The sequence below is a fragment of the Chenopodium album genome, chromosome 8, assembly GCF_948465745.1.
Source record: "Chenopodium album chromosome 8, dcCheAlbu1.1, whole genome shotgun sequence".
Lineage (NCBI taxonomy): Eukaryota > Viridiplantae > Streptophyta > Magnoliopsida > Caryophyllales > Amaranthaceae > Chenopodium > Chenopodium album.
In genome coordinates, this window is record NC_137841.1 from 4,046,223 (window position 1) to 4,064,683 (window position 18,461).

The 18,461-nt window shown below is 35.8% G+C and overlaps 1 long non-coding RNA gene across 1 annotated transcript; it reads left to right on the forward strand.

The window, feature by feature from the left end:
* Positions 1 to 3,954: 3,954 nt before the first annotated feature.
* LOC145555676 (uncharacterized) lies at positions 3,955 to 6,710 on the forward strand. Its single transcript, XR_014091530.1, has 3 exons — positions 3,955 to 4,537; positions 5,587 to 5,669; positions 5,808 to 6,710. It is a non-coding gene; the product is annotated as an uncharacterized LOC145555676 (long non-coding RNA).
* Positions 6,711 to 18,461: the final 11,751 nt, after the last annotated feature.

An 18,461-nucleotide genomic window follows, 5' to 3' on the forward strand; every position in this document is an offset into this window, starting at 1 on the left:
CCTCCTCTTCTCCTCCCTCTCCTAGTCCCCTTCTGTTCTTTCCTCTTTCTCTATCCAAACGACCAAACACACGTACTATTAAGATAACTTTAATTTTGTAACGTTTTCTTTTACAAAATCTTCATGCATGGGTTATACTTTGTTTCTTTTTAATTGACACGCACGTTTCTTTAGTCATGTTTGCCAATGCACAATTTCAACCATTCATATATGTGATTACTGATAAACAAAAATTATGAAAAGTTGATATTTTGAAAATATATATCGTGACGAATCTAACAAAATCTCACATGACTATATTCTTTCATTACGTATAAAGCACAAAACACGGTCAGAGAGGAGTGTATGATAATGCTAAAGTTAAAACATATCAACTAAAAAAAACGGAGGTAGTATGATATATGTAGTCAGGCTACAAATAAATATTTGACGTGTAAGTATATTTTTTCTAACTTGGAATTAATTTAAGAATGTATAATAAAATCACGTGTAGATAGTAAGATAGATGTAATAAATGTTATTCCACTATGTATCTTTTAATGTATAGAAAATGTTATATGTAACCCTTTTTCTTCGTTCTATTTTACTTGACCCGCTTTAACTTTTACACTATTCATCACCCCTCCTTTGACCATTTTTTGTGAGTAATATATAAGGAAAAACACATTCATGTGGGATATATTTGAATTCGTCTAAATGAGAACTACCATAATATATAACATTTATATTTTTTACTTTTAGAGAATTAGGGTCTGTTCTCATACGTTTATTTTCAGTTCAGTTCAGCTCAGCTCAGTTCAGTTCAGTTCAGTTCAGTTCCTTATTTCCTTCTCTTATAAAATATTCATTTCAATTTAGTTCAGTTCAGTTCAGCTCAGTTCAGTCAATGAATTCAGGCCCTTAAAGTTATTGATCGTTAAAGTTTTGCGTTGATAAACGTGATAAAAAACATGGGTCAAGTAAAAAAGAGTAGAGGAAGTATTTCAGATCTAATAAACCCTTATTTTATCTTTAAATAGACATAAGTGGACTTAATTAGCCCTAATTTTTTAAATTTCATTTTAAGCATTATGTAAAGGTGAATGCATTAAACTAGTCAAGCGACATGAAAAGACAATAACCAACCAAAATAAAAAAGCAATAAATAAGAGAGGTAGCCACGTAAATTGGGAACTCACAAATTTGCCTTTTGTGGGTTTTTTCATGACCGAAGAGAAAAAAAAGGGGAAACCAATATTAGTAACATGCCACTAACCCACTATAGAGATCAGATATAGGAGAGAGAAACAACCAATTTCATACTACTCCGTAGTACCAAATACCAACTCTCTTATTCACATTTGGTGTTCGGGTTTGGTTGGATCGGGTATAATTTGAATTTAACTCATTTAAATTATTGTGTCTATGCAAGCGGAATGTTGGATTGACTAGTTTCAGATTGGATAAAGTCAAATTTTTTATTATTTATTTATTTAAAACAAGATAAAGTCATTTTTTATACCTCTATTTACTTTTTTTTTTTGAAATAATATACCTCTATTTACTTAGGTTGTACTCTATTTTTTTTTCTTTTCAAACTACTCTAATTTAAATTTTGCGTCAATTATCTAAAAATGTTGACATTTTTGTGCATAAGATTAAAAATAGACATACTTGTTATTTTATTTTATTTTTATAATTGCAACACTTCTCTTTTCACGCTTATTAATGAATAATTTCAATCGTTAAAATTATAAACATTTAATATTAAAATAGTATAAGTCAAGACGAATCTAACAAGATTTCACATGTCTATATTTTTACTTAAGTATATATCATCAAAGGTAGTCAAAGTAAAATACATAATAAATGTAAAAATGAATCAAACTGTTGCAACTAAAAAAAAAAAAAAAAAAAAAAAAAAAAAAAAGTATAATCCATATACACATATGCCTTTAAAACCGTTTCAATATTGATAGTTAAAAATATTTCGTAGTCACATTTCACATACGATGACGACAATAGTGTACATGTAGTTTAATGGTCAAAACTAAAAGTGAGTGATAGTCCCACAGCTCACTACGCTCCAATACATACCAATCACTATCCCCAATTTTTTCATCTTCCTCTCTTCATTCTTTTCACTCATCATCAAACTATAAATTTTCCAGTAACTTCTTCAAAATTAACCTTGATTAGTTAGATAATAAAAAACCCATGAAAGAAAACCAGACAAACAACCAACCTAAATCATCCTTTTCCTAAAAATAAATAAAAATAACCCGGGTCATCGGTCGGTCCAATGTACTATTTCTCTCAAAACACAAATGAATATTCAAATAATAAAAGAGAAAACTTGGGTGTAAAAAAAAAAATAGATTTGGTAGAGATTTGAAGGTCGCTTTCTGTTTTCTGACTCTCATGAAAGACAATGACCCTTCTATTCATATTCATTCATTAATTCTTCTTTCTCTCCTTCTTCGTTCTTCTCCTTAAAAATCTCACTGCCTCTTCTTTCTTTCTCTGAGCCTCTCTTACTTAAATCAAGTACGGAGTATCTCAAAGCGACACACAATCTGCTGCTCGATTAGCTTCTCTTCTCGAGTTTTTTTATAAACTCTTAAATTGTTATTATTGCTTGTTGTAGTAAGTATAGTTATTTTTTTTCCCTTTATTTAAGGGTTTGTTTACTTATTTGATTTGATGGGTTCCTAAAATTTTGCTTTCTTGTCTAAAATCAAAAAAAAAAAAAAAACTTTTTTTTTATTTAAATTTTTGAGGAAAAATTAAGAGTGCACATTTTGCTGGTGGTGGGGTTGTTGTAAATATTTTCTCAGGTGGAGTGTGGATTTAGTGAATGATTGTGTAGTCTTATCAATGTTGTCTCTGAACAAAAACATTTTTTTTTTAATTTATTTTTCAAAAAAGAATTATTAAAATTAATTTGAGAATAAAATTATATTTAGAGTGTACTTTGATGGTCAGGGTGAGATCATATCAATAGTCAGTATTCTGCCTTAAAATAGATTTACATGATTCCCCATTTTAGATTCTTTTTTCATCAATCTAAGCTTTTTTGTCTTTCTCTCTCTAACATTTTCTCTCTCTAAATTCAGCCTGTTTTTTCATGTCTACTCTATAATCTTAGATTCACTAATTGCATGGTTGTGAATGATTTTTAAGAAAATCAAAATTAAATTAGAGTATTAGACTAATTATTTTTATAGTTATTAATTTTTGTTATAAAAAATTCAGTTTTCTTTTGTGATTTATGCTCCCTATGTTAATTTTTAGTAACTTGATCTGTCCCCTCTTTTTATTGCTTGTTCTTCTCCCTAGCATGATGGGTTTATGTTATTTTATTTTTATGTGTTTTTAATTTTTCATAATAATTAACAATATCAATTAATTTTTTATTACATTTGTTAAAGCTTTGCATTAGGGTTAGGGTTTGTTTAAGTAATTGCTATGTTCAGTAAGGATGAACTTAGTGGTGTTTTTTTTTTTTTTTTTTGTTTATTATTTGTATTGTATGATAATTAGCTTAATTATACTTAGTTTCTTAGAAAATTTCTCATATTTCTGTTTCTTACACTTAGAAATTTGTTAATGCAATATTATCATATATTATTCTAATTAATTTTAGCTTCTTTTACCTTGAATGAGTCTTTACTCTTTTGAATTAATTACTGTACAATTTAGAAGAACTTTTTTAAAAAAAATAATTTTTTATTAGTCATTTTAGTTAATTCAAATGAACCCTTAGTTTACAATAATTTGATTTGTTTAAATGAAACTGAATATCTTTCTTAGTTCAAATCACATGAATTTCATTTTTCTTTATTGATTATTTATATATGCATTCTCTTTAATTTCAATCTTCCTGTTCACCTCACATAATTTCCTAAGTTGTGAAATCTTCAATTGAATCAATAATCGAAGAAAGCCGAAAATCATGTGTTTAATACAAGTAGTAGTTATGTTGTAATTGCATGTGTTAGAATTTATATTTATTTGGAAATGTTAGGAATGAAGAAGTAGTGTAAGAGAGCTTCCTTCAGCCCACTCATGGATAGAAAAAAGGGGTATAGAATTATCTGCCGACTCATTCATTCAAACACTTAGTAGTACGAAAGATTATCGAAATTTGTTAATGTACTACTGTGATTGCATGAATGATGCGGGAGATAGTTTCCATCCTTCTCTATCTTTGCTTGGACTGAAGGGAGCTCCCTTTCTCTATTCCCTTCTTTTTTTCGCATTTTTCGATTGCTTATATGTTCATGAACAAATTTTGATTTGTGTGTAAAATACGGAGTGGCATGGTTCGTTATTGATAATTCAAATGTTATTTCATGGTTTAATTGTGATATTCAATTGTTTAGAATTGCCTTTTTTCTTTCCTATATTTCGTATTGTATTGATCATATTACATTTATCTAATCATTTTGTCATTTTAATCCATGGAAATTTCGGCATGGTGTATGAATTCTGTCACATTCGTAGACCAGGTGGTGTTATTGATTGACAATCTTGCTTCAGAGTATACCAGTTTGAGGTATATATTCTGATCTTGTAACGAATTTCCTTCATTTAATGTTCGGCATTGTATGTTTTCATTCTTTGCTCAATATCTCTTGCCGTAGCAGTTTCATGTTTGTGTTGGTTTCGGTCTTTGGTAGAAATTATGCATAACATTATGCAATGTGATCTTTATTCTTATCTATTGATTTCGCTCTAAATCTTATCTTAGAGGCTGCAATGCAGCATGAAATATACTCAGAGCTTTGCCGATATCTTAGAAGTATACAATATTGCTATGCACTTAACATGAATATTAGAGGAGACTTGAGGAGAGATCAAAATCAATTAAATGGTCATAATTGATGTCCACCAACTATTGTTTTCGCAACAAACCTTAACTTTGTTTTTTGTCTCCTGATTCTTGAAGTTTGAATCATGTAATTTTTTTGGGTTGATTTCAATTTCCTGCTTAGCTTAATAATCCAAGCCCTTTGCTCTAGGAAATGATGAAACTACGCTTCAATTAGCTATGTATATCTTCGGTATAGCTTTTTCACATGGTTGTTGACATTTTGTTCTTGACCTTCACTTATGTTGGCTGAGGCATGGTTGGTCTAAAAAGCTCGAGTTTTGACCGGAAGAAGCTATGATTGAGGTCATTGTAGTGAATATACCCCTGATGATGTCTTCTAGTTCAGTGGGTGAACTCTTTGTGAAGATAGGTCACAATGTGTGTTGGTGAATATGTTTGTAAGACTTCTAACCTTAATTAGTAAGTACTCATGTCGGATTTTTGACACTTCAATTCGACTAACTTCATAAGGAATTTGTCATTACATAGCGGAATGCGGTCCTTTAACTTAACAATTGTGTCTGAAACGAGTACCCTAGTCAGAACACTATGAATCTTTCAAATTCTAGTACATGTTGCTTTGTATCTTTGCTCAATACATCTCTTATAGATCAGTTGACGATCAAATCATTTCATTTCAAATGCGATTTTAGTTCTGTTTGTGGCATGCATTTATATATATTTTTTTTTCTCAAGGGAATGACATGCATTTATATTGTTTCCTATTCCAGGCTTCTTGCAATTTCCCTGGTGATTAATGTTCGATTGATGTCTGCGAAATCTTGAAATATCTTTCATTGATCTCACAACGATGGTAATGTTTCTCATTTTAAATAGATTGTCGCCCTTGAGAAGCGATTGTAGTTTTGCATGCCGAATGTTTTTATCCTTGCTTATGGTAGATGGGATTTACTAAGAAGGCCGGTAAATGTGGTATGAATGTATGATCCAGGTGAACGGTCTTTCAATGGAAGTTTTTATGTTAATATGATCATATCCCTCGTCTGGGTTACTAGAGTTAGGCATTGGATCCAAAGTCTTGAGTAAATCGGTCCAGATACCGGAATGCATCCATGGTTGTGCCGGGAATATTGTGCCAGAGGTATTTTCTCTTCCTTCTACACCTCCTCCCACCTCTCCAGAAGATGCAGTTAGAACAAAGCAGCTCATTGGCCTAGTAAACCGACATTCAATTTTGATTCGGCGGTGGAACTCCCTTTTTTATGACGGAATTGGAAAAGGGTAAAGGGAAATAAGCATGGTACAGGCTACTCTTTTTAAAAGTACAATCTTAATTAATAACTTAGTGTGATATTTGTTTAAAACTTTGCTTAAAATGTGCTTAGTTTAATGATAACTTGCTCACAAGTACAGATTCAGAGATTCTCGTGGGTATTTTAGCATCAAATGCTCAGTTCATCGAGTTCTCCGAGGATGCAAGTACAACCCTAACCTAATATTGTTTTCATTTGAAATCGCGCTCATGTCTTTGTGCTTGCTTTACTTCTAATTCAAATAATGCGGCTGCTACTTTGTTTAATTAATTTTTCAATATTTTAGTGGGTTTACTTATGTCATATAATTGGATTACATTTTACAAATTATTAAATGTCAATTTATTACCCTGGAATCTCAGCTCTTTAATTAGAATGATCTAGCTACTAGCTTGGTTTTGGCACATTGTTAATACCTAATTTCTCTTGGTATTTTACCAAATAAGGATGACTTCTACTTCTTGGTACATTGTCTCTTTTGGCAATAAGGTTTAGTTTGAAAATTATTAACTATTACTTCTTACTCTGTATTATTGTTTTATTAATAATACTCCTTATGTATTTAAAAGTCGTTGAGAGGAATGAGGAGATGTAGGTATGGTTAGTCCCCACCCCAAGTGGTTGGAGGTTCGAGTCCTCACCCAACCCCTCCATTCCTGTGATAGTGTGAGGGCTCACCCCGTATCTTACCAATTTTAAAGTCATTGTTCAAACAGGAAAAACACTCGGTTGTGCTGAGACCGTGATAGTTTTTATTTTATTTATTTTAAAAAAAACAGAATGATAGTAATTTATAGTACGTGACACTTTGAACAAGAGCACTAGTTTGTTTTACAGATTTATTTATTTATAATATTTAATAGAGCTTGGGTACAAAGGAGTTTTTTTTGGTCAAGATGAAATATAGGAATCAGTTAAATGTGGTCCAAAAAAGAATTAAAAAAAATTGAGTTCAGAAAGAATGAGAGAGAAATGTTAGATGTTGTATAGTTTATGAAGTAGAGTATGAATAGTGGTCCCAATAATAGTATAAGTACATTGTTGTTGTAGTTGTAGTTGTAATGTTTTGTTCCTTCTTTTGAGGTGAACAAGTAAAGATTTGAAGTGGTTTAGCCTAGATTTCTGGTGCACTCTTTAATCTTCATAACTGTGAAAAGCCTATTGTGTGTAGCCTTATTTCTTTTCCAGTTTTTGGTCAGAATATGTCATGATTTGGAGTTATGTTTTTCCTTTTTGTGCCATTGGATTGGTTATAATTAAACTAGGTTAATTTAAGCAGGTTAGTGCTAAACAGTGTTTGCCTTTTCTGAAAAAAAATCCGAACCGAATCCGAGAAATAATAATCCGAATCCGACTTTATTTAGAAAATCCGATTCCGACTTTTCTATGTACTTTTCTATTTTTTATTATTCAATTTATGAATTCATAGGTCTTTGAAGTTGATTATATATGCGCTGCTATTGATAATTGGGTCAAAATTAAATATAAAGTCGGAGTCGGGTCGGAGTCGAAGGTTGGAAATTTAAGTTGGATAGGAGTTGGATTAAAAATCTGACATCTTGTAGGGTTGGAGTCGGATTTTGCATAATCCAATCCGATTCGACCCATTGTCAATTTGTCATCCCTAATCCCCACCATTGCTCCTTTGGATTGTACTATGTTGCTGGTGGGGATCTTTAAGGTCACTAGGGAGGATCCTTTGAATGAGTTTGATCCCTAGTCCTCAGGGATATGAGGTGGGAGCGATGTCACTACTCCATCACCTCAACCTCAATTTGTGAATATGACTCACGTCGCATAAAAATTTGTCATACGAAAGGGACAAATACTACTATAATTTAGGGTCAATTTTAAAGACAGCCATGAATAGGGTCTATAAGGACAATTTCGATTACGAACCATCTAGAATTTGGGTACTTGTAAAGGTGTGAATTTGACTCATGAGAACGATATCATCTATATTGGCCTCTAGGTTCTTTTGCTTTACGCCAAGAAATTATTTGCAATTTAAAAGACAAGTACTATATTCAGTTAGCTCAAAGCCTCAAACTAATGCTTATTATGTAAATTGATATTAATGACACCAAGATATTATTTCCATGATCTGGGTTAGAAATAAGTATTGAATGCATGATAAAATCACGCACAGATTAGGAACTGTTCTTTTCAGCTTAATTTCATTTTAGTTCAGTTTGTTCCTAATTTCCTTCTCTCATAAACAATTCAGTTCACTAAATCATAACAAGCCCTTAATGTAATTAATGTTATATTTTCATTTATATTTCACACTTATAGCTTCTTATATGTATTCATTTTCTTTAAAATTATTGGGATTTTAATTGGTTATCCATAATTATTATACTAGGCGTGAGATTTAAATATTGGTCTAGAATCTCTTGATTATTAACGAATAAGGTAATATAAATAAAACAACAATAAGATGGGGGTGATGAAAATCGATCCCAATATCTCTGGGAATCGAGAATGGAACTCTAACCACCTGAAGTATCCTTCACTCTCTCACAATTAAAGTTATTATTGCAATATTATTCGACATACTTTCTTTGTTTCTTAAACATTGTAACATGGGGATGGACAATATTTTAGGTAATGGATAAAGAAAGAGATAATAGCAAATAACCTCTTTAAGTTTGATTATGTTAGGCATAATGGGATAAAGGTAATATGCATAATTCACAATACCCTCTTTAAATCTTGGCAAATGTATCACAAGCTTTAATCTAAAAACCAGTACTTGTAATACATATAAGAATCTCTTCTTTTCCTCATGCATTTCATCAATACAAGGCTAGCTGACTTTGTTCCTAGACGGGTTGTGGCTGATGCGGCTCATCAGAAGCGGGTTAAGTACGAAGCTCGTTGTTGGGCGATTGGATATGGTTTCATTCTCTTCTCCTTTTCTTCTCTTGGGGAATTAGAGAAGGAGGTTGTTGCATTGTTGAAGCAGGTTAAGAGGTTCTCGACAACGCAAGACATTGGGGCACGTGCGACATCTCATATCTTCACTAGGGTAGACTTTGCAATAGCTAGAGGAGTGGAAGCCCAGACTGTATCTCGACTTTTCACTGATTTATTGTAGGTTGTATGAATTTTTTTTTAAGATATAATAATAATAATAATAATAATAATAATCTGACTTTGTTCCTGGATGGGTTGTGGCTGATGCGGCTCAACGAAAACAGGTTAAGTATGAAGCTTGTTGTCGGGGCGATTGGATATGGTTTCAGTCCTTCTCTTTTTCTTCGCTTGGGGAATTAGAAAAGGAGGCTGCTGCGTTGCTGAAGCGGGTTCAGATGTTCTAGATGACACAAGACATTTGGGCTCGTGCTGCAACTCATATCTTTACTAGAGTAGACTTTGCTATAGCTAGAGGAGTAATAATAATAATAATAATAATAATAATAATAATAATAATAATAATAATAATAATAATAATAATAATAATACTACGGAGTAATAATAATTGGTCTCCCTCGAAAGAAAGGGTCGTTCTCTCTAGGGCGTAGGGTTTAGCTGCCGTTCCGACGGCTTTTGTCTTTCTTTTTGTTGCGTTCCACGGTGTTTGTAGCGGCGAAGATGGCAGATGACATAGCTGAACGCTATGCGAATCTGAAATTGGATGATGAGGATGGTGGATTAGTGGATTTAGGGGTGGTAGATTTAGCGCCTCTAACGGAGAAATTTCACCTAATGCTCATCGGACGATTGGTGACTGATAGGCCTTACAATGTAGAGGCCTTTAAAAACACGATGGTGAAGGTGTGGGGATTGACAAATAAATTGTTAATTCGTGCTCTAGGACCAAATATGTACGCTTTTCAATTCTTTCACTGGAGAGATCGAGAACGTGTGTTGCAGGGGCGCCCATGGTGCTTCGATAACAAATTAATTGTACTTAAGGAGATAGAAGGGGATGAACAACCTGACAAAATTTCACTCTATCACTCACCTTTCTGGGTAAGGATTAAAAATTTGCCGTTCAATTGCCGGTCTGATGCAGACGTGAAAGAACTAGTAGCGAATTGGGGGTGAGGTGCTGGAATTGGAAGAGGATGTTCTGGGCCTCGACCGCTTTAGACGTGCCAAAATTTTGTTAAACATCACTAAACCCTTGCGACGTTTTCAAAGAATTCTGGACAAGGCTGGGAACATTGTGTATGTGGAATTTGTTTATGAAAGACTCCCATTTTTCTGCTTTGCTTGCGGTGTCATAGGGCACGCAGAGAAGGATTGTAGTGTCGTTTCGAAAGAGAGTAAGAATCAGAAGCTTGGATGGGGTCGTTGGCTGAGAGCCTCGCCTAGAAAAGGGAGGTTGAAGGAGGTCGAGGAAGTGGAGGCAGTATTGTCATCTCGTAAGCAGCTGTTTGTTACAAGAGAATCTGAGAAGGAAGAGAGCAGTGAGACAGAGGTGGAAAAAGGAGGACTTATTTTGGGGGTATCCTTGGGTGAGGAGGTAAGAGAGCAGGGGGCGGATATTAATAATAATGTGGGGCAGAAGGAAGGGGAAAGTAACGTGAGGGAGTGTGGGAACAATTCTGTCATTGGGAAAGGGAAAGACAAACTTTTTGTTTTTTCTTCTGAGAATGAAAGTCAAAAGGGGGGTGGGAAGAAATATAGGAAGTTAGGCAGAAGTGTAGACTCCTTTGATACTCTGATGTGTTCTGCTGGGGATAGTGTGCTTGGGAAAAGGGAGAGGGAGATTGATAAAAGTGGATTAAGTGAGGAGGTGGGGCGTAAGAAGTTAAATGGGGATGGTGCCTTATCTGGATTGCGAGTGGCGGAGGCTGTCGATGAGCAGCCCCGCCGAGCTCAATGAGTATATTGAGCATTAACTGCAGGGGGCTGGGCAACACCGCTGCAGTAAATAACCTTCGGGATTTAGTTCGAAGGGAGGCCCCGTCTCTTATCTTTCTTATGGAGACGAAATTGAGCAGTGGCGAATTGATGAAAATTAAAAATAAACTGTCGGGTTATGATGGTGTGGCGGTTGATAGTTGTGGTAGGTCAGGGGGTCTAGCTATGTTGTGGTTGCGTGACTTGGAGGTTGTGCTTCGATCGATGTCTGTTCATCATGTGGATGTTCAAATTAAGAAGGGCATAGGTGACACGGAGTGGAGATTGACGGGTTTTTATGGTTGGCCGGAAGTTCAAAATCGACACCTATCTTGGAAGCTCCTCACTGAGCTAGCAAATGAAAGTGATGTGGCATGGTTTTGCTTGGGGGACTTTAATGAAATTTTATCGGACTCCGAGAAAAAGGGTGGTCGAGATCGTGCTCTCTGGCAGATGGATAATTTTAGAAAAGCGATTGATTCTTGCTGCCTTAAAGACGTGCCATTCACAGGGTATGAATATACCTATGATAATGGGCAAATAGGTGATGATAACATCCAGTGTAGATTGGATAGAGCCTTATCGAACAATGAGGGTTTTTTTACTGTTTCCAAATGCCAATGTTGTGAATTTAGATCGTGATTGGTCTGACCATGCTCCCATTAAGTTGATGATGGGGGAGGAGACTATGGTAGGGAAGAAGGAGAAAATTTTCCGCTTTGAACAAGTGTGGATAGAACATGACCATTGCGAGGGAGTTATTGAGCATGCTTGGTTGGTGGGGGGCAATACGGTGGAGGGAAAACTGGCAGTGTGTGCGAAGGAGTTGCGTGGGTGGAGTGATAGAGAATTCGGGAAAATATTTAGGGAAATTCGGAAGAGAAGAAAGAGGCTTAGTGTGCTTAATAGGGGTGGACGTTCAGCATCGCAAGTAAATGAGCGTCGAAGGGTGGTTCGGGAAATCTCAGACTTGATACATTATGAGGAAACTTACTGGAGGTAGCGTTCAAGGGCAATTTGGATTGCTTCCGGGGACAAAAATTCAAGCTTTTTCCATCATAAAGCATCTTATCGCCGTTCAAAAAATGCAATTCATTCTTTAGTTTCTGATGATGGTGTTAAGCACGAAGACTTGGAGGGTGTTTGTAATGTGGCTGTTAATTATTTTAAAGACCTCTTCAAGTCAGCAGTCCCGTCCGATTATGATGAGGCATTGGTGGGCATTGATTGCAGAGTCACAGGTGAGATGAACAACAAGCTTGGTGCTGAGTTTAAGCCGGATGAAGTTATTCAAGCTCTAAAACAGATGCATCCATTGAAAGCTCCGGGGCCGGATGGTATGTGTCCTCTTTTCTTTCAAACTTATTGGCATATTGTGGGTCCTTGTGTCACTTGTTTAGTTCTGGGTGTGCTTAATGGTAATGCTATTCCGGATGACATTAATAAAACTTTTATTGTCTTGATTCCGAAAAAGAAAGCCCCGGATAAAATGATTGATTTTAGGCCAATAAGTTTGTGTAATGTGGTGTACAAATTGATTACTAAAGTGCTAGCTAATCGATTAAAGTCTATTTTGCCGGACATCACCTCATTTAATCAAAGTGCTTTTACTCCTGGTCGACTTATTACGGATAATATTCTGGTGGCTTTTGAAGTTTTCCATCATATGAAAAATTCTGCTAGCGAGAGGGGTGCTTTAGCCCTAAAGCTTGATATGGCAAAAGCATATGATAGGGTTGAATGGGATTTTTTGAAAGCTGTGATGGTAAAGCTGGGATTTACAGATGTGTGGATTGATAGGGTGATGCATTGTGTGTCTTCTGTTTCGTTCTCAGTCCTTATAAATGGGGCACCTTCAGGGGAGTTTACTCCGTCTAGGGGTTTACGTCAAGGTGATCCTCTATCCCCATATTTGTTTATTTTATGTGCTGAAGCTTTGTCTGGACTGTTGAATAGAGCGCTGATACAGGGAAGTCTACATGGTATTCGGGTAGCCCTATCGGCTCCTGCTATTTCACACTTGTTGTTTGCGGATGATAGTATTATTTTTGCCAGAGCAATTGATGAGGAGGTAGCTACTATCCGAAACATTTTGAAGACTTATGAGGCGGCCTCGGGACAACTAGTGAATCTTGATAAGACAACGGTCTCTTTTAGTAAGGGAGTTCCGGAGTCAAGGTGGAGGGAGCTAGCTGAGTTGCTTAATGTGAGAGTTATCGACATTCATGATAAGTACTTGGGGTTGCCTACGGTGGTGGGAAGATCGAAGAGGGTGATTACGAAGAGTGTTAGAGAGAAGGTGTGGAAGAGACTTCAATGATGGAAGGGGGGGAATGCTATCTAAGGCGGGTTGGGAGGTGTTGATTAAGGCCGTTGCCCAATCTATCCCGACCTACGCGATGAGTGTGTTTAAATTCCCCTCCTCTTTTTGTGACGAATTGCGTTCGTTGGTGGCGAATTTCTGGTGGGGCCAAAGGAAAGGGGAGAGAAAAATTCATTGGATAGCATGGAAGAAGTTGTGTAGACCAAAGGCAAGTAGAGGGTTGGGTTTTCGGGATTTCAAGCATTTTAATGCTGCTCTTTTGGGGAAGCAAGCGTGGAGGCTTCTCAAATACCCGGACAACTTGATTGCAAGAGTCTTACGGGCTCGCTATTATGAGGGAGGGGATTACTTGAGTGCGGACTTGGGAAGGTGTCCTAGATACACATGGAGAGGGATTTGGGGGGTGAGGTGGGTTGTTCAGAGAGGAATGCGGTGGAGGGTGGGAGATGGTACTTCTATACCTGTTTGGGGCAGCCCATGGATCCCAAACACGCAAACTCGGATGATTATATCACCTCGGGATAGCACCAGAGCTGATTTGCGTGTCTGCGATTTGATTCATCTCCCTACAGCTTCGTGGAATGTAGCGTTGATTAATGAGGTATTCCTTCCGTTTGAAAGGGATAGAATTTTGGGTATTCCGCTTAGTTTGAGACTTCCGGATGACTCTCTGTGTTGGGATTTAGAGAAGAGCGGGGAATATTCTGTTCGATCAGCATATCGGGCCATCTATGGAGAGTGTGAATTGGGTGATGCGACATCAGCCTCTGAGTATACAACGTTTTGGGGGAAAATCTGGCAGGCTAACAGTTTGCCGAGAGTGAAGATCTTTTTCTAGCGTGCTTGTCAGGGTGCTCTCCCTACATTGAAGGGGCTGCATAAGCGTGTTCCTGAAAAGGGGCCTATCTGTAGTGTTTGCGGGACTGATGAAGAATCTGAAATGCATTGCCTTAGGCATTGTGTTATTGCTAGGTTGATTTGGGATAAGGCTGGATGGGGTGATAAAATTGGTACACATTTTCAGGATTTTGGTGGTCTGGCTCTTGCAATGTTTGAGCAACTCCCTCGAGATGATCATGGCCTATTTATGACAATTTCGTGGGCAATCTGGACGGCTAGGAACAGATGGCTATTTGAACAGGAACCTTGCGACCCGCATAAATCAATGGAGTATGTTACTAAGTTGATGGGGGAGTTGAATGGTGGGAAAAAAGAACCCGTGCTTGCGGGTGGTGGGCGTAGGCAAAAATGGAAGCCGCTTGTTGTGGGCTCCTTTAAGCTGAACGTGGATGGGGGCACAGTGGAGGGGCTGGGTTCGTCGGCAGGAGCTGTTATGAGAGATAGTGATGGGCGTGCTGTGCTTGCAGGGGCGTGGATGGTGGAGGATCGATGGGAAGCTCGCATTGCAGAGGCCAAAGCAGTTCTGTTTGGACTCCAACTCGCTGCTGACTATGGGTATCGCACAATTGAAGTTGAGGGCGATTGCCTGGCCTTGGTGGACGCAATTCGATCAAAGGAAAGGGGTAGGAGTAGCTTTCACCTAGTTCTTGATGATATATATCACATCTGTGGTTCTTTTGAGCGTATAGCTTGGAAGTTCATTCGTAGGGAGGGTAATAAAGTGGCACACGAGCTTGCACATTGCTTGCCGTGGGAGCCGGGTAGGAGAGTTTGGAATTCTAATTTCCCTCCTAGTATTGAGTCTTTGTTAAAGATTGATCTCACTATTAGGGCCCGCCTGGATTGAGGGTAAAAGCCCGTAAAATGTCATGGGTTAATTATTATGGGCCTTTTGGCATACCTGGATTGAGGGTAGTAATGTTGGCCCGTAATTCATTCCTCCCAAACAGGGGTAAAGGATTACTCTCCCCCCCCCAGCTTAACTTTTTACGGGTGAAAAAAAAGACCAGAAATTTTCATTTCTCTTTCACCTCTTGACCTTCAAGCACGAAGTAACCCTAGCTATGGCGACCGACTGAAGCTTTCTCTCTCCTCATCTCCTCCTCTCCTCCTTTCCTTCGAATACTTTCCTTGAAGAATTGGATTTGAAGTTGCTTCCTTCTTTGTAAATTGCCCCAAATCGAAGTTATAAATCTTGGAAATGGGCTGGAAATTATAAATCTGATAACATTCCCAAACCTGACAAATAATTACCCTTGTACACTTTGTCCACCCCATCCCTTCCCCCTGAATAGTTAATGCTTTAATAATTACCCCCCTAATTATTCTTTGCAATCCAGGCATCCCCTTAATGATAATTGATGCCTTGTGAGGCTTTCCTCAAAAAAAAATAAAAATAAAAAATAATAATATTAATAATAATAATAAAAAATCAATTTTAGTGATTAGACTCTATTTAGAATTTTCCTATAATAATAATAATAATAATAATAATAATAATAATAATAAATCAATTTTAGTGATTAGACTCTATTTAGATTTTCCTATGCAGGCGAATGGTGACATGAAATTGAATAGTTACAAAAATTAGACAAGTCAAAAAGATGTAACATTATGTTTGCGTGTCTCACTCACCCAATTGTTGGAATAGGTACATTATATGATATGACATGAATGAATGAAGTTAATTTATAAAATAAATAAATAAATGAATAAAAATAATGAATGAAGTTAATTTAAACATACATGGATGGATGAATAGACGATAGATTGATTGCACCTGGAGTTTTGACTATTACTAGTCTACGACCTATTCGACATTATGTTTGGGTATTGTCCAATTTATCAAGTTTATTTATGTGGGACAAGTCGGTGTTAGCTGCATATTGGCTGTGAATATATATGGAGTAAGTTTTAAGAAAAATATAAATATTTTATGCTTGTCAATTTATATTTTATAATATTAATATTGTAAAGCAAATTCTTTCAGAAAAAATCATTTATGACAACTATTTTTTTTTGGAAAAAACCTTACAAATTTTTTTTAACAAAAGAGAAACCAGATTGTAAAATATTTTTGTTGAAGACAACCTAATATCTAATAACTCAATTAACCACTAATTTGCCCTTAATTCTTCTAATTACTCATAACTCATTAACTATTTAATACTACCTCCGTTACATATTATTTGCAACGATTTGACATAAAATAGAGAGGAAAAAAGTCTAATCGTTCAAATAATATGTAACGGAGGTAGTAATTAAATTGACTTGTAAATTAAAAAAAAAAAACTCTCACCACCACCAGTCAGCCACCCTCTCCTTCTCCCCCTCCCGGCCCCCATCCTCCATCGCCGACTGGAACCCCTTACCCCTGCCAAACTGACCCCTTTCACCGTTTACCCTCGCCGACCACCCTCCTTCGGAAAACCACCCATCAATACCATCTTCTGCCATAACCACAACCCAGAAAACCACCCCAAAATGCTTCATACGAAACCAAATCCCCTCCTCAATATTCAACAATCCATCTTTAAACGCCGCAATCTCTCTCCTCCCATCTAATCACAACTTCGAAATCCACAAATCCGTCCATCGAATCCTCTCTCTCTTCACGATCCCTTCACCACACATCGCGCTCCAACTCTCCGAAGGATTACTCATGAATCTTTATCAGCCATAAAGCTAATAAAACTCAACAATGCCATCACAACTACAACAAATCAAGTTTAAGAGAGAGAATAAGATTTAGTGTTGGTGGTTTCTTTGGGTGGAATTTTTAGGTTAGGGTTTAGGAGGTCAGGAGGGTGGTCGTGGCGAGGGTAAAAAGGAAAGGGAGGGGGTCAGTTGGCGAGGGTGGGGAGTTCTAGGCGATGACTGGGGATAAGGAAGGGGGCTGCTGCCATGGGAGGTAGAGAAGGAGAGGGTGGCCGACTGGTGGTGTTGAGGGTGATTTTTGTTTTTTAATTTATAAATCAACTTAATTATTAAATAGTTAGTGAGAGTTATGAGTAATTAGAAGAATGAAGGGGATGATTAAAAAAAGAAGAAGAAGAAGAATAAAGGGGAAATTAGTGGTGTAATTGAGTGATTAGATATCTCAGGTTAACTTCAACAAAAAATATTTTACAATCTGTTTCTCCCTGCCCAAAAAATTTTTATAAGGTTTTTTCCAATAAAATAGTTGTTATAAATGTTTTTTTTTTTTTTTTTTTTTTTTTTTCTGACAAAATTTCCAGTTAATATGAAATTAATCCATGGGTAAAATGCGTACTTTTTTTTTTAAGATTACTTTTTTTTTTTTTTTTTGAATTATCTCTTTTAATACTATCAAATATAAAAGGACAAAAAAAAAATTATCACTCTCTAACAGTTTTCGTCAAGAAAACCATTAATTGTAACTTTTCATCTGTTTTTTTTCATAAAAAAAATCTTCAAATTCTATGCTAATATTTTGTTCAATTGACGTTTATAGGGGTCATTTTGGCTTTTAAGGTTCGAGTTTAAGGTTAAAACTGACAAAAACATATTGAAAATGTCTTGTTTTGTCATTTTGTGTGCTAAGAAATATTCCAGCTAGTGTGACACTAGTTTCCAGCTAGTGTGACACTAGTTTCCAGCTAGTGTGACACTAGTTTCATTCCGTTTTTTTAATTTTTTTTTATTTATTTTTTTCAGTTAGGTTTAAAACTGATAAAACAATACTCAATTTTTTTTACCTCAAATCGATTATTAAGGGCAAAAAATGACACCGAAAACTTTGGAAGAGTAAATTAGGAATTTTTTTTCTTCAAATAATTAAATTTAACGATTTTCTTGATTAAAATTGTTAAACAGGGGTGAAATCTAATTTGTTTTGTCTTATTTAGTGATGAAGTGTGATACATTCATTTTATCAATATATAACAAACAAATGACTTTGCTATTTTAGATTGGTGAAAGTCAATTTCGAATCATTTCCAATAATCATGCTCCAACAAAAATTATAACATATCCTTGATTCTTTATTATTATTTTTTTTAAGAATATCCCCTTGATTCTTTTTTATCTTTAATTGCAAATGTTTCTCTTTTATGTTTGTTAATGCTCATCAAAATACTCAATTGTAAACAATTTGTAATTATTGACAACTTTTAATGTGTTTCAATTAAAATTGAATAAAAAGTAAGGAATTTTATATCAACAAAAATTTAATAGAAATACAATATCTACCCATCAAAAATTTATATTCAATCGTTAGTTAGCTTTATAGGCA